Below are 13,096 nucleotides of genomic sequence, written 5' to 3'. Positions count from 1 at the left end.
AGGTGATATAATACAACAAATATAATGAAACACTTCCATTTTGTAGTCCATTGTATAATTTAAATAAACATAAATGCAAATTTCGCATGTGGAAAAAATAAGTACCAGTACACCCTTGGCTGTAATAGGTGGTATTGCCCCCTTTGGCAGAAACAACCTCAAGTAGGCGTTTCTTATAACTGTCTACCAGTCTCTGACATCGACTGGGAGAAATTTTTGCCCACTCCTCCATGCAGAATTCTTTCAGCTGTGCGATGTTTGAGGCGTTTCTTGCATGCACAGCTCGTTTCAAATCCCCCCACAACATCTTGATGGGATTTAGATCCGGGCTTTGACTTGGCCATTCCAGAACCCTCCATTTCTTTCTTTTCAGCCTTTCCTTGCTGGATTTACTGGTATATTTAGGGTCATTGTCATGTTGCAAGGTCCACCTTCGGTTGAGCTTCAACTCTCCGACAGATGGCCTCACATTATCCTCAAGCTCCCTCTGGTACAATGAAGAATTCATAGTGGATTCTATGATGGTGAGCTGCCCAGGCCCTGATGCAGCAAAGCTGCCCCAAACCATAATATTTCCACCACCATGCTTCACAGTTGGTATCAGGTTCTTGTGGTCAAATGCTGTCTTTGGTTTTCGCCAAACATGTCTTCTGGTACTGTGGCGAAATAGCTCTACCTTTGACTCATCTGTCCAGAGCACATTGTTCCAGAAGTGCTGGTCTTTGCCGAGGTGTTCATTGGCAAACTTTAGTCTTGCCCTGATGTTCTTTCTGGACAGCAAAGGTTTCCTCCTGGCACACCTCCCATGTAGATCAAATTTGTGCAGCCTCTTTCTCATGGTAGACTCGTGCACTTTGACATCAACAGTGGCAAGAGCTACCTGTAGGTCCCGTGATGACATTCTGGGGTTTTTAGAGACTTCTTTCAGCATCTTGCGGTCTGCTCTCTGGCTGAACTTGCTGGGGCGGCCTGGCCTGAACAAGTTGGCAGTTGTTTGGAATCTTCTCCACTTGTAGATGATCTTCCGGACAGTCGAATGATTGATTTCAAATTGTTTGGAGATCGTTTTAAATCCCTTCCCAGACTCGTAGGCATCTATAACCTTCTTTCTGAAGGCCTCAGAGAGCTCTTTTGATCTAGGCATGGTGACGCCGCACACTTCAACAACAAAGAGCAAACCAAACGAAATGTCTGAGGTTAAAATAAGACAGGTTCCTCCAAGACCCTCTCTAACGATGTTCTCATCATTTGCACGTGAGCTGGTGCACCTGATTCTAATTTTAGGTATTTGAAGTAGTGATAAATGTAGGGGTGTACTAACTTTTTCCACATGCAAAATTTGCATTTATGATTATTTAAATTATACAATGGACTACAAAATGTAAATGTTTCATGATATTTGTTATATTATATCACCTTTATCTATCAATATTGTTGAAATGAAGATCAAATAGCTGTATTTTGAAATATGTTGAAAAAGTCAAAACTTTACAGGGGGTGTACTTACTTTTTTACGTGACTGTATATATATGTGTGTGTGTGTGTGTGTGCGTGTGTGTGTGTGTGTATGTGTATATATGTGTGTGCACGTGTGTGGGTGTACATGTGTGTGTACGTGTATGTTTGTGGATGTATGTATGTGTATTTGTGTATATATGTGCATATATATGTGTGAGTGTGTGTGTGTGTGTGTGTGTGTGTGTGTGTGTGTGTGTGTGTGTGTGTGTGTGTGTGTGTGTGTGTGTGTGTGTGTGTGGATGTATGTGTATGTGTGTGTGTCTGTAAGTAAGAGAGAGACAGAATTGTGAGGAACAGAAATGAAAAACGAGATGTGTTTGTGTGTATGTGTAAATGTGTGTATGTGTGTGGGTGTACATGTGTACGTGTGTGTGTGCGTGTATGTACGTGTGTGTGTGTGTGTGTATATATGTGTGTGTGAGTCCGTGTGTGTGTGTGTGTGTGTGTGTGTGTGTATTGTGAAACTGAATGTGCAGGTGCAGCATCTTTACTCAATATGTCGAAATGTCACACACGTCCATGCCCGTGGGATTCCCACCGGTGACCCCAGTCGTTGTGTTATATTGCAGAGCAAAAATAAAGCCCAAAACCCAGTACGTACTCTGGTACAGAACCCAACAGCAACAATTATACAGAAACTGATAAAATATGTGAATGACTTTGGGGGAATCGATTGTTCAACCATCACTTGAATATTACAGATTTAAAAAATCTGCAATGGGCTAATGTTTGGGAAAAATTAATTGATCTGTATATTTTACTGATCAGAACACCGGATCAGACCACCGGAGCACCGGTCCGAACATCATTTCGGTCCACCAGAACATTCTTATAATTACACGAGTACGATTATCAAAATGGCAGTTATAATGTTGATTTAAATTTTCTCTGATAGTATTTTCACAATGTTATATTCTTTTCACCAGAATCCATCCCCAAGGTTTACAATGGGCTCTGACAATGATATTCACCATTGAAGAGATAAATAGAAACGTTTCACTCCTTCCCAACACGACTCTGGGATACGACATGTACGATTCTTGTTTTTCAATCCACATCAGCATGGAGAGCAGCTTGTCGTTTGTGAAGAACATAATCCACTCACATGTGCGACCTGAAGGTTTCTGTACTCCACGAGTGGTTGTTGGAGCATATGCTTCGAACACTATCAAGTTTATTAGCCCATTACTGGCTCAGTTTAAGCTTCCTCAGGTAGAAACAGCTTCCTATTTTTAACTTGCCTCCTCTCATGACTGCCTATTGATTCTGTGCAGTTTGTAAAAACTCTTTCTTCATAATATTGTTGCGAATATGGCATTTGGCCTCCATATCCGCTTGTAAATATTCCCCTATTTCCCCAATACTCCCCAACTATCCCCAATCCCCCATTCCCTAGTCCCATTGCCTGTAAATAACACTCTGTAGAACCGACCTTCCCCTTTTTCCCCCATTAAATGTCGTGCCCAGGTCCACCGCATCTCACGTAGACAACTTTCGGACATCTTGCTAGTTATTCTTAGTCTATGTCAGTTAAGGACTCGTTTCCATTAATTCTGACTCTTCGTTGCACCAGAATGTGATTATATGGCACCAGTAGTGAGTTTAGGACCTTCCCATACCTCCTCCCATCTTCTTCCCCAAACAACAACTATAACAACAACTACAACAACGGCGCGCGGGGGGAGTGTGCGTCCTCACACCGGCTCGGTTAGCCGCCATGACCATGCGCTCCGACGGGGTTACCACGAAGGGGCTCCTTGTCAGCCCCTCGTCAAGGGCGGAGCCGGTAACCCCCCCGCACGCACCCAATGAGAAGCAACGTGCCGATTCCATCTGGGGCGGAGCTAACGAGCCGAGGGCGTGTCACTCCCCGCCGGATATACGCAGCGACTTACCGGATGTGAGGTCAGATGCGCCCCGAGCTTGGAGAAAGAACGTCACCTTCCGAGCGCTGAGAGACCTCCCTGCATCTTTCGGACCGTGTGGATCCTGTCCCTGAGCCAAGAGTGCACCTTGTGCTGTCCACCGACTACCTGCCTTTCTTTGCCATCAATCCCCGTGTGAGTCAGTTTTGTCCTGTTTATCTGTCGTCTGTCAGGGAATAAGATAAGTGTGTCTAAGTGCCTATCTTTCTATGCTGTTCCTCTTGTAGTTGTAATCTAACCTTCCGCCCTAATATAACCTCCTCCGGAGGTCTTGAGAACTGAACCCTTGGTGTCGTGTCATTTTAGTCCCAGCCGTTGTGTCCTTTTCCTTCATTGACCTAGCGTAGCGCGACTAGTCAACGTTCGAGCATAATCGGGTAAACTGTGCAGACGTGGTCATACCAAACCGCTCGGTAAACTAACATCCACACCGCGTCTGTAACAATTGGTGTCGAGGAGTGGAATTCGGACCCGGGACTAAATTTATTAGGCCCAAATTTTGGAACACCAATTGTACCACTAGGGTAACAATTGGTGTTGGGGAGGTAGAATTCGATTCGGAGCGCGTTTCCCGCGCTCGAAATTATAACGGCGAAATTTGAATTTGTTTTACGAAAATAAAAACCCGAATTTTGAAAGTCGCGCTATGGCGGATCAAGACAGCTGGGGTCCGGTAGGGGAGAGTGAGGCAGGGTCGGTCCAGGACCAAATTGAGGGACGCGAGGAGAGCGAAGCAGTGAGGGTAGTAGACGCGCAAAATGGCGCCTCGCTGGTCACCGCGCCCGCGACCGTGGCAGCGCCCCTGGTGGATCCGAACCTTTTTATGTTGCAAATGAGGGCCCTTATGGAACAAATGGGTGAGCAATTGGGAGACCAAATTAGAGGTTTGAAAAGCAGTATGGGACAAATGGGAAACCAAATGGGGGCAATGAGGGATGAAGCGAGGGCTCGGAGTGAGCAATTGGGGGTAATGGGAAACCAATTGGGGGTAATGAGGGACGAAGCGAGGGGTACCAGTGAGGGGTTAGACAATAATTTTAAGGGTTTAGACAAGAAATTTGGGAAGTTAGACGACAAATTTGAGGGGTTAGACAACGGGATAAAAGAGGTGAAAAATGGGTTAATGGGGGTAGAAAACAGAATGGCCGCTCAAGAGAATCAAATGGAAGGGATGCAAAAGGGGTTAGAGGGGTTAGAAAACAGGATGGAAGGCAAATTGAGGGACATGAGGGACCAAGCGGAAAGGGAAGTTAAACAAATGGGGCAGCAGATATAGGGGGTCAGAATGGGTGTAGAAACCAAACTGGATGCTCACAGGGAGGAAATGGAGCAGATGAGGGTGGCATCTGGGCAGGAGATGCAAGTGATGGGAGAGGAGATCAGAAGAGGAGTGAGTGAGGCGGTCGGAGGACTGCACGAGGAGGTGAGGCACTGTAAGGAGCACATGGAGAAGGAGGTGAGAAAGGGGACTGTAAAGTTACAAGGGGGCATAGAGGACCTGACGCAGGAGGTGGAGCAGCTAACAGAGGGACAAAAAGAACTAACGGACCAGGTAAAGAAGAACACAGCGGTAATAGGAGGGTTAAAAGCGACACAAAATGACCTAAAAAATGACTTGGTAGCGACGAAGAGGGAATGTCAGATGGTACGTGAGGGACTGACAACGAGGTTGGACGAGGTGATAGAGGTAATGGAGACGAAGGACCGGCAGGTGAGGACGCACATGGAAACGGTCAAGGTAGCCTTGGAGGACGAGCTTGAGGAGACGTACCGGGGAATAAAAGAGGTGAAGCAGAAATTAGAAGAAGTGGAAGAAGGGGTGAGCGAAATTAAGAAGCGACGGAGAGAGGATAAGAAAGAGATAAAAGAGGAGATAAAAGAATTGGTCCAAAGTCTGTGTTTGGATCGTGATGATGTGCTCATTAACCGGATGAGGGATTCGCAGGTGATGGAGGAGAAGCGAAGAGGAAGAGGACCTGGTGTTAGTGGTGACCAATATGGTCGTGCGTATGATGCGCCAGGTGATTTAAGAAGATTGGGGGTCGAGATGGACCCGGGTGTTCGTGAGAGGCCGTTGGTGAAGTGTGCGACAGGTCTGGTGTGCGAAAGAGGGGGTGTGCGAGAAAGTCCGACTCTGGGGTGTGTGAGGAAAAAGTGCGTGCCAAGGAGTGAGGGTGCTGGCGAGAGTGAGTCGGTCGTAGCGCGTGTGCGAGGGAGCACATGGAAGCGTGGTGTGGTGAGTGTTACAGAGGGTGTGACGGGAGAGTGTGCGCAAGAGTGTGCGCGAGAGAGGTGTGTAACGGACAGGTGCATGGGGAAAGAGTGCGCTGTCGGGAGTAAGGGTGAGTGCGTTGTCAAGAGTGGTGGTGAGAGGAGTGAGAGTGACAAGGAGCGTGAGTTGGTTGTGACAGGTGAGCGAGGATGGACACCTGGAATGGAAGGATGCGCACCTGGAATGGTAGCGCGTGAGTGGGAATGCACGCTGGAGTTGGTGGTGAGGCACGTGGTTGGGTGTGCGAATGAGAGCACACCTGTGGTTGTCACAGAGGAGGTGACAGAGGAGGGGGTGCGAAGAGGTGTGTTAGTGAGGTGTGCGACCAACGAATGTGTGCCAAAGTGTTCGGTGGTCAGGTGTGTGACCAAGGCTGTGAGTGGAATGGGTGTACCTGGGTGTGTAAGGAAAGGTACGAGGAGCATGGAAACGGCTGGATGTGTGAGCAAGGAACGGGCTGCGGGGTGTAAGCGTCCAGGTGAAGCATCGACGTTAAACGGGTTAGAGGTTAGAGCGACTTTTAGCCGAATCGGGCCCTCGGTGCGTGCTGGGCCTCGCTTTGAACGGCTGCGTCCGTGCTCCACTAGGCGGAGCGGGCGGCTGGATAGGAAGGGTCGTCATGGCGACCACTTTTTGTTGAGGCATTCCGGCAGGTCGAGATCGAGCCATGGGATGGCTCCACGCCGAGGTGGTGCGTGGGATCTCGGCCCGGGTAAGCCCCCGTCCCTGCACCGAGTGCCGGACGCATCCAGCCGCTGGCACAGAACAACCCGCATTCATGGCTTGGCTTTACGAAGCCGGGCTTTGGACAGGAATTGGCGCACCGAGAGGCATTAGTGAGTAGACTGGGTGATGAGGTTAGTGTTTTGGCCCCAAAATTAGAGAAAAACAAAATTTGATGATTGGCAAAGGATTGGCAGTAGTGATTGGCAGATGATGGGTAGTGATTGGCAAATTTTTAATTTGTTGAAATTTGATGTGCAAAATTGGTAGTGAGCGATGGGCCCGGTGGGTAAGGGGGGCATCCCTGCCACCCTTCCCAAGGGGGGCAAAGGAGCAATAGCTTATGGGGTGTATGGCAGTGAAAACTAGCCCGGGTGGGTTAGGTTATATTGATAGGGCCCTAGAAGATGACATTAGGTGACGTTAAGGTTAGTTAGTGACTGATACCTGTAGTGGGGACGCAGGTAGTTTAGTGTGGATGATAATGACGAGGGAGCGCAATAGCTTAAAGGGACGACTGGGAAGCGCAAGTTTCAGAAGGGAGTAGTTAGATGAGATGATGCCGTGTGTGTGAGGATGGAACAGGTGTGATTGCACAGGTGTGCAACTGGACGGGTGTGTGGAGCAATGGATGAGTAGTGAGTGCGGTGGATCAGCGCGAAGGCGCTTGGGGAGAGAAGGGTGCAGGTGGCACCAGGCGTGAGAGCACAGGTGTGCAAGTACAGGTGTGTGGAGAGAGTTGGAGTAAGTGGTACGGAGTGGTGTGCATGGTGCGAAGGTGTGGATGGGGGAAGAGTGGACCCCTTTCACGATTACCCGGGGCGGGTAGTGTAAGTGTTAGGTAGAGGGTACAGGTAAATTGTGGTTGGATATTGGCATCTGTGGTGCGGTTGCAGAATGGTATTTGGATGGGTGCATTAGTGTTGTGGAAATGGCTGGGCGTGTAACCTGTTAGTGTGTGTAGTTGGTTGGGCACTCCACCACTGTGAGGATGTCGGCCAGGTGAGGCCGCAGGTGGGCTCTGGGAGCCGGTAGTTGTGAGTGGGTGCCTGAGGATCCCGGGTGTGGATCGGGCAGCCCAGTGCCAGAGAGGGCACCGAGTGGGGAGAGCGCCAGAGGGCCTTCCCCAGGTAGTTAGGTTAGGGTAAGGAGCAGGTAAGCTCGGAGGCAACTGCAGTGGTGGAGGTGTGCAGGTGGGTAGACCCGCTGGGAGAGGTACACGCCACAGCCCAGAAATTGTGCGAGGGCACCGGGAGATGAATCGGGGGAGTGAGACCCCAAATTGAAAAGCACCACAGTTTGGCCAATGGGAATTGGTTTTTAGAACCCATAGTGTAAGAGGGCCAATGGTTTGGCCGGAGAAAGACCCCGGGTAGTGTAAAGTTGTTAAAGTCACTTAGGAAATAGTTAGGATTGATGAACCTGTCGCACCATACGCAGCCACTTACCTGTGGTGATGATGATGACTCCACACCTGTGTTTTCTTTGTTTGTTGCAGGAAATGAGATTGCTGTGGATTTGTGAGACGCATCACGACGTGGATGAGACATTGGGGTGATTCCATCTCTCCCTCCCTAGGAGGGACTGATGATGAATTGGTAATGGCAAATTTTGATGTTCAGTTGGAGATGGCAAATTTTGATGAAAGTTGAAAATGGCAAATTTGATTGGTTAGGAGGGAGAGAAGACGAATTTGGTTTATGGGAGGAACGGGGAAGACAGTAGGGATGTTTGTTGATTTGTAAAGTAGATGTTTATGGGTAGTGTTGTGTTTTGTGGATACAGTAAGGGGTAAGGGAGGGGCCATGTAGGTTACCTGGTGGGGGGGGGGGCGTACGATAGGAACGTACCTGTCTCACCTGGTTCCCATGTGCCCCCAGTGTGCATCATCTTGTATTGCGTGCACTTTTGCACCCTTACCACCTTACTCACTTGTCTGCTTCTTTTGTCTCCCACCTCCGAGGATCTGGCTTTGGGGTAGAGAGAGAGGAGAGAGAGGTGCTGGCTACGCAGTTGTGGGCCTGCACTTTCGCTGCTTGCTGCTTGGATCGATACACCATATGGACCGCAATGTTTGTGGCCACCCACAATGGACCGCAGTTCTTTTGCGGCCAAGCACCACCCGTGGATGGACCTATGGGTCAACGTGGCACCTATGCCATACAGGTGAACCACTTATAGTTGGCCCCTGACGGCCACAATAGAGAAATGGACGCGGTTGGCGCCTTTCTTGATTTTTTAAAGAAGTAAGAAGGCCAAGTGCACCACATGAAGGCAAGACCAGCGGCAGAACATCGGCCGGCTGCGACAACACCGGTGATTTATAAACACTTTATTGGTGCACCGGATGGTGCTCACTGTGTGATGGGGTGGTGCTTTTGATGCTTGGAAGGGGTGCTCTGCACATTATTAAAGGCCGTAGGCCACGGAGCACTCGTGGGTTGGTGTATCGATGCTGGCATGCGTGCTCTCTCTATGCATAACATCTGCATGTGTCCCTCCAGAAACAGGTCCTGGATCGTAGTGTAAATATCAGCGTAGTCTTGTAAATAATGCTCCCTACCGGCTGTATGTTTAGTTTGCGAATTCTTTCCGGATTCGGTTATCCTGTGGGTGTGTTTCTGTGAGGAGAAGGGTGCAACGTCGCAGGGGGACATATTTACTCATTTGTGAATATCTGTAAAACTGTCGCACTCAGGGTAGAGTTAATAGTAGAGGGAACTACATCTGCGTGCCACACTAAAGTAGGTAAAAATTTATCGGGTCGGGACGCCCCGAGGGTAGAGAAGGGTGCAATGTTGCGAATATGGCATTTGGCCTCCATATCCGCTTGTAAATATTCCCCTATTTCCCCAATACTCCCCAACTATCCCCAATCCCCCATTCCCTAGTCCCATTGCCTGTAAATAACACTCTGTAGAACCGACCTTCCCCTTTTTCCCCCATTAAATGTCGTGCCCAGGTCCACCGCATCTCACGTAGACAACTTTCGGACATCTTGCTAGTTATTCTTAGTCTATGTCAGTTAAGGACTCGTTTCCATTAATTCTGACTCTTCGTTGCACCAGAATGTGATTATATGGCACCAGTAGTGAGTTTAGGACCTTCCCATACCTCCTCCCATCTTCTTCCCCAAACAACAACTATAACAACAACTACAACAACGGCGCACGGGGGGAGTGTGCATCCTCACACCGGCTCGGTTAGCCGCCATGACCATGCGCTCCGACGGGGTTACCACGAAGGGGCTCCTTGTCAGCCCCTCGTCAAGGGCGGAGCCGGTAACCCCCCCGCATGCACCCAATGAGAAGCAACGTGCCGATTCCATCTGGGGCGGAGCTAACGAGCCGAGGGCGTGTCACTCCCCGCCGGATATACGCAGCGACTTACCGGATGTGAGGTCAGATGCGCCCCGAGCTTGGAGAAAGAACGTCACCTTCCGAGCGCTGAGAGACCTCCCTGCATCTTTCGGACCGTGTGGATCCTGTCCCTGAGCCAAGAGTGCACCTTGTGCTGTCCACCGACTACCTGCCTTTCTTTGCCATCAATCCCCGTGTGAGTCAGTTTTGTCCTGTTTATCTGTCGTCTGTCAGGGAATAAGATAAGTGTGTCTAAGTGCCTATCTTTCTATGCTGTTCCTCTTGTAGTTGTAATCTAACCTTCTGCCCTAATATAACCTCCTCCGGAGGTCTTGAGAACTGAACCCTTGGTGTCGTGTCATTTTAGTCCCAGCCGTTGTGTCCTTTTCCTTCATTGACCTAGCGTAGCGCGACTAGTCAACGTTCGAGCATAATCGGGTAAACTGTGCAGACGTGGTCATACCAAACCGCTCGGTAAACTAACATCCACACCGCGTCTGTAACAATATCATGCTATATTGAACATCCAGACAAACTTTTATTCAGTGTAATTTGAACTAGTCAATGATGTGTCTTTGGCAGTTTTTCATTGGTTGTACACCGCTGCTTTCCTATTCCATCTGCAGGCGCTACATGACGTCATCGCCAGGCACCGAACGGGGCCCGGCGATGACGTGTGCCGAAAGTAGTACTCAGTTTTCACTCCGTTTGTTTGTTTGGTTATTTGTTTGTTTGTTTGTCCGGGCAATATCTCAGCCATCCTTTGAGCTAGGAAGCGGAATTTCTGGCACAATAGTGAGCACGTACTTTGACAAAAACGTTATTTTTTGTTTCAAAATTAATTGATTAATTATTTAATTATTATAGATTTATTAAGTACATGTTTTCTTTCTCATCTGAACAATATCTCATGCAGCTTTTGACCAAGTAAGCTGATATTCGGACACAAAATTGACCACGTGATTTGGCTGTAAAGGATATTTTTGATTTATCAATTTAGCAATTAATTTATTTATTGCTTCATCAATGAATCAATTATTTATTTTCTCGATTATTTAACTGTTTAATCAAATTACAAAAAGTTGCAGCTTCAGATGAAACAATGGTGTTTTACGTATGCAATTAGCCAATTGATTATGAAATTAATTATTTTACGATTTTTTAAATTTTATTACGAAATTAATCTCATCGCTTATCGCTCAAATTAAGAGCATATAGTATGAACTGTGCATGTATGCATTTTACGTGTTGTCACGCTTGTGTAGTGGTTGTCCGATCGGTTCAAAAATCCCACACTCCTGACACCATTTGGCATGTCCGCAGCTAGTTATCACCAGCCCTGGACAGATGAACAGAACCAGCTTTAACTCCTGAGGCGATCTCCAAATCTTGCGGTTATGACATGCGAGGGATGGAAGAAACACGAAGCATTCAACTTCACAAACATACGGGTTTATTCCGAAACCCAACCAAGAACATGACAACGAAAATGTAATGATAATTAATTATTTACAAGAAAATAGAGCAAGGAATGAAAATAACGAAAATAAATGCTGAGGTAAAATGCTAAATTAAGGTACCTCCACACTGACGCAAACACGCACACTGGGTAGAGTAATGAAATGAAAATTCCCCTTCGGCACTAAGCTGACCCCAATATGGATCCTGTGACAAGTTCGGCGGCTGTCGAAACCCGCAGCCGGCAAAATGGCAACAACGCTGCGCATTGAAAACGCCGGTATCTAGGCAAGTGGCGAGCATGGCTCTCGTTCCCTTCTTTTTCCGTCCACCACTTCACACTCCTTCGGCATGGGAAAGGACAGCACAGCCTTCAGCTGCCCGATGAGCCCAGTCGCCAACGCCTCCTTGTGATCGCCACAGAACAACATAAACGCTCTCCTTAGCAGAACACAAAATGTCCAAGCTCCTTCTTTCCGCTTGCACTCGTGATTCGCTTGCACTCGCACATGGAACGTGAATACTATCTGGCTGTTGTTTTGCTTCGCCGGCAGTTGTTTTAAAAGTTAGGGATGGCCACAAAGGGTATCACGAACAGGGAAAATTAGCCTTAAACCCCACTACTAATTAACACGTCATCATCCCTCAAATGATGAACATTTAAACAAAATCCTAAGCTACATTTTCCCTACGTATTACATCGAAATGCTCCTCCACGTCACACCGTCCATACTATGTCTATTCAATCCTACCTTTCCTGGAGTATTCTCTTCCCTACCCCCATAAACGTAACAATACATTAAATCCTCACGTGAGCAAAGTTTGAATAGTGATGTTACATTGATGGGATGACTGTCTGCCTGAATGCAATTGAGGTTGCAGATCTACTGATATAGGTAATCTACTGATGTGGATCCATGACTGGTGTTGTGGATCTACTGATGAAGGTGATCTACTGATGTGGATCCATAAACGGCGTTGTGGATATACTGATGCAGGTAATCTACTGATGTGGATCCATGACTGAGGTTGTGGATCTACTGATTTAGGTAATATACTGATGTGGATCCATGACTGAGGATGTGGCTCCACCATTTGGAGAGGTCCTGGGCTGAAAGGATAAAAACCTCGAGGAAGAACGGTGCCCAGCTGATGATCCGTGCAGTCAGGAAACCAGTCAATTCCTTTTCGGATAAGATTTTTATTTTGGATAAGGCAAAAATGTTTTGAGGTTTACATTTAAAATGAAGTTAAACATAGGATGTTGTGAAATTAACATCATTTGCAGTAATCGTTCAAATTGTATGTTTTCTTTGCAAAGAGCACACACGAGCCTTAAAGTTCAAGACGCCACAGGAGAATGCATTGGTGTGTGTGTGTGTGTGTGTGTGTGTGTGTGTTTGTGTGTGTGTGTGTGTGTGTGTGTGTGACTGTGTGTGTTTGTGTGTGTGTGTGTTTGTGTGTGTGTGTGTGTGTGTGCGTGCGTGTGTGCATGTGCGCGCGTGTGTGCATGTGCGCTTTTGTGCATGTGCGCTTGTGTGCATGTGTGTGTCGAAACTGCATTGTAAAAGCGAAACCGAGTTGTCAAAGGTTCCGTTTAACATCTCCCCAGGAGGTGCATGAAGAGGAATCTGCATTCCCTTGGTTTGTTTTGAGTGCGCATATGGTTTGGTAAGGGTTGACAGGTTTTATTATCGATTCATTTGTATTAGTTATTGAGATTGCTCATTCCTATTGTTTTTGCTTCATGTAATCCTCCCCCCAAACATTTGTTTTGTGAATAAATATATCTGGTCTCGGGGTGGATTCTGCTAGTTCTGGTTTCCTCGGTTTGTGGTTTA

The sequence above is a fragment of the Myxine glutinosa genome, chromosome 3, assembly GCF_964187855.1.
Source record: "Myxine glutinosa chromosome 3, kmMyxGlut1.1, whole genome shotgun sequence".
Classification (NCBI taxonomy): Eukaryota; Metazoa; Chordata; class Myxini; order Myxiniformes; family Myxinidae; genus Myxine; species Myxine glutinosa.
This window is presented reverse-complemented; position numbering follows the sequence as displayed.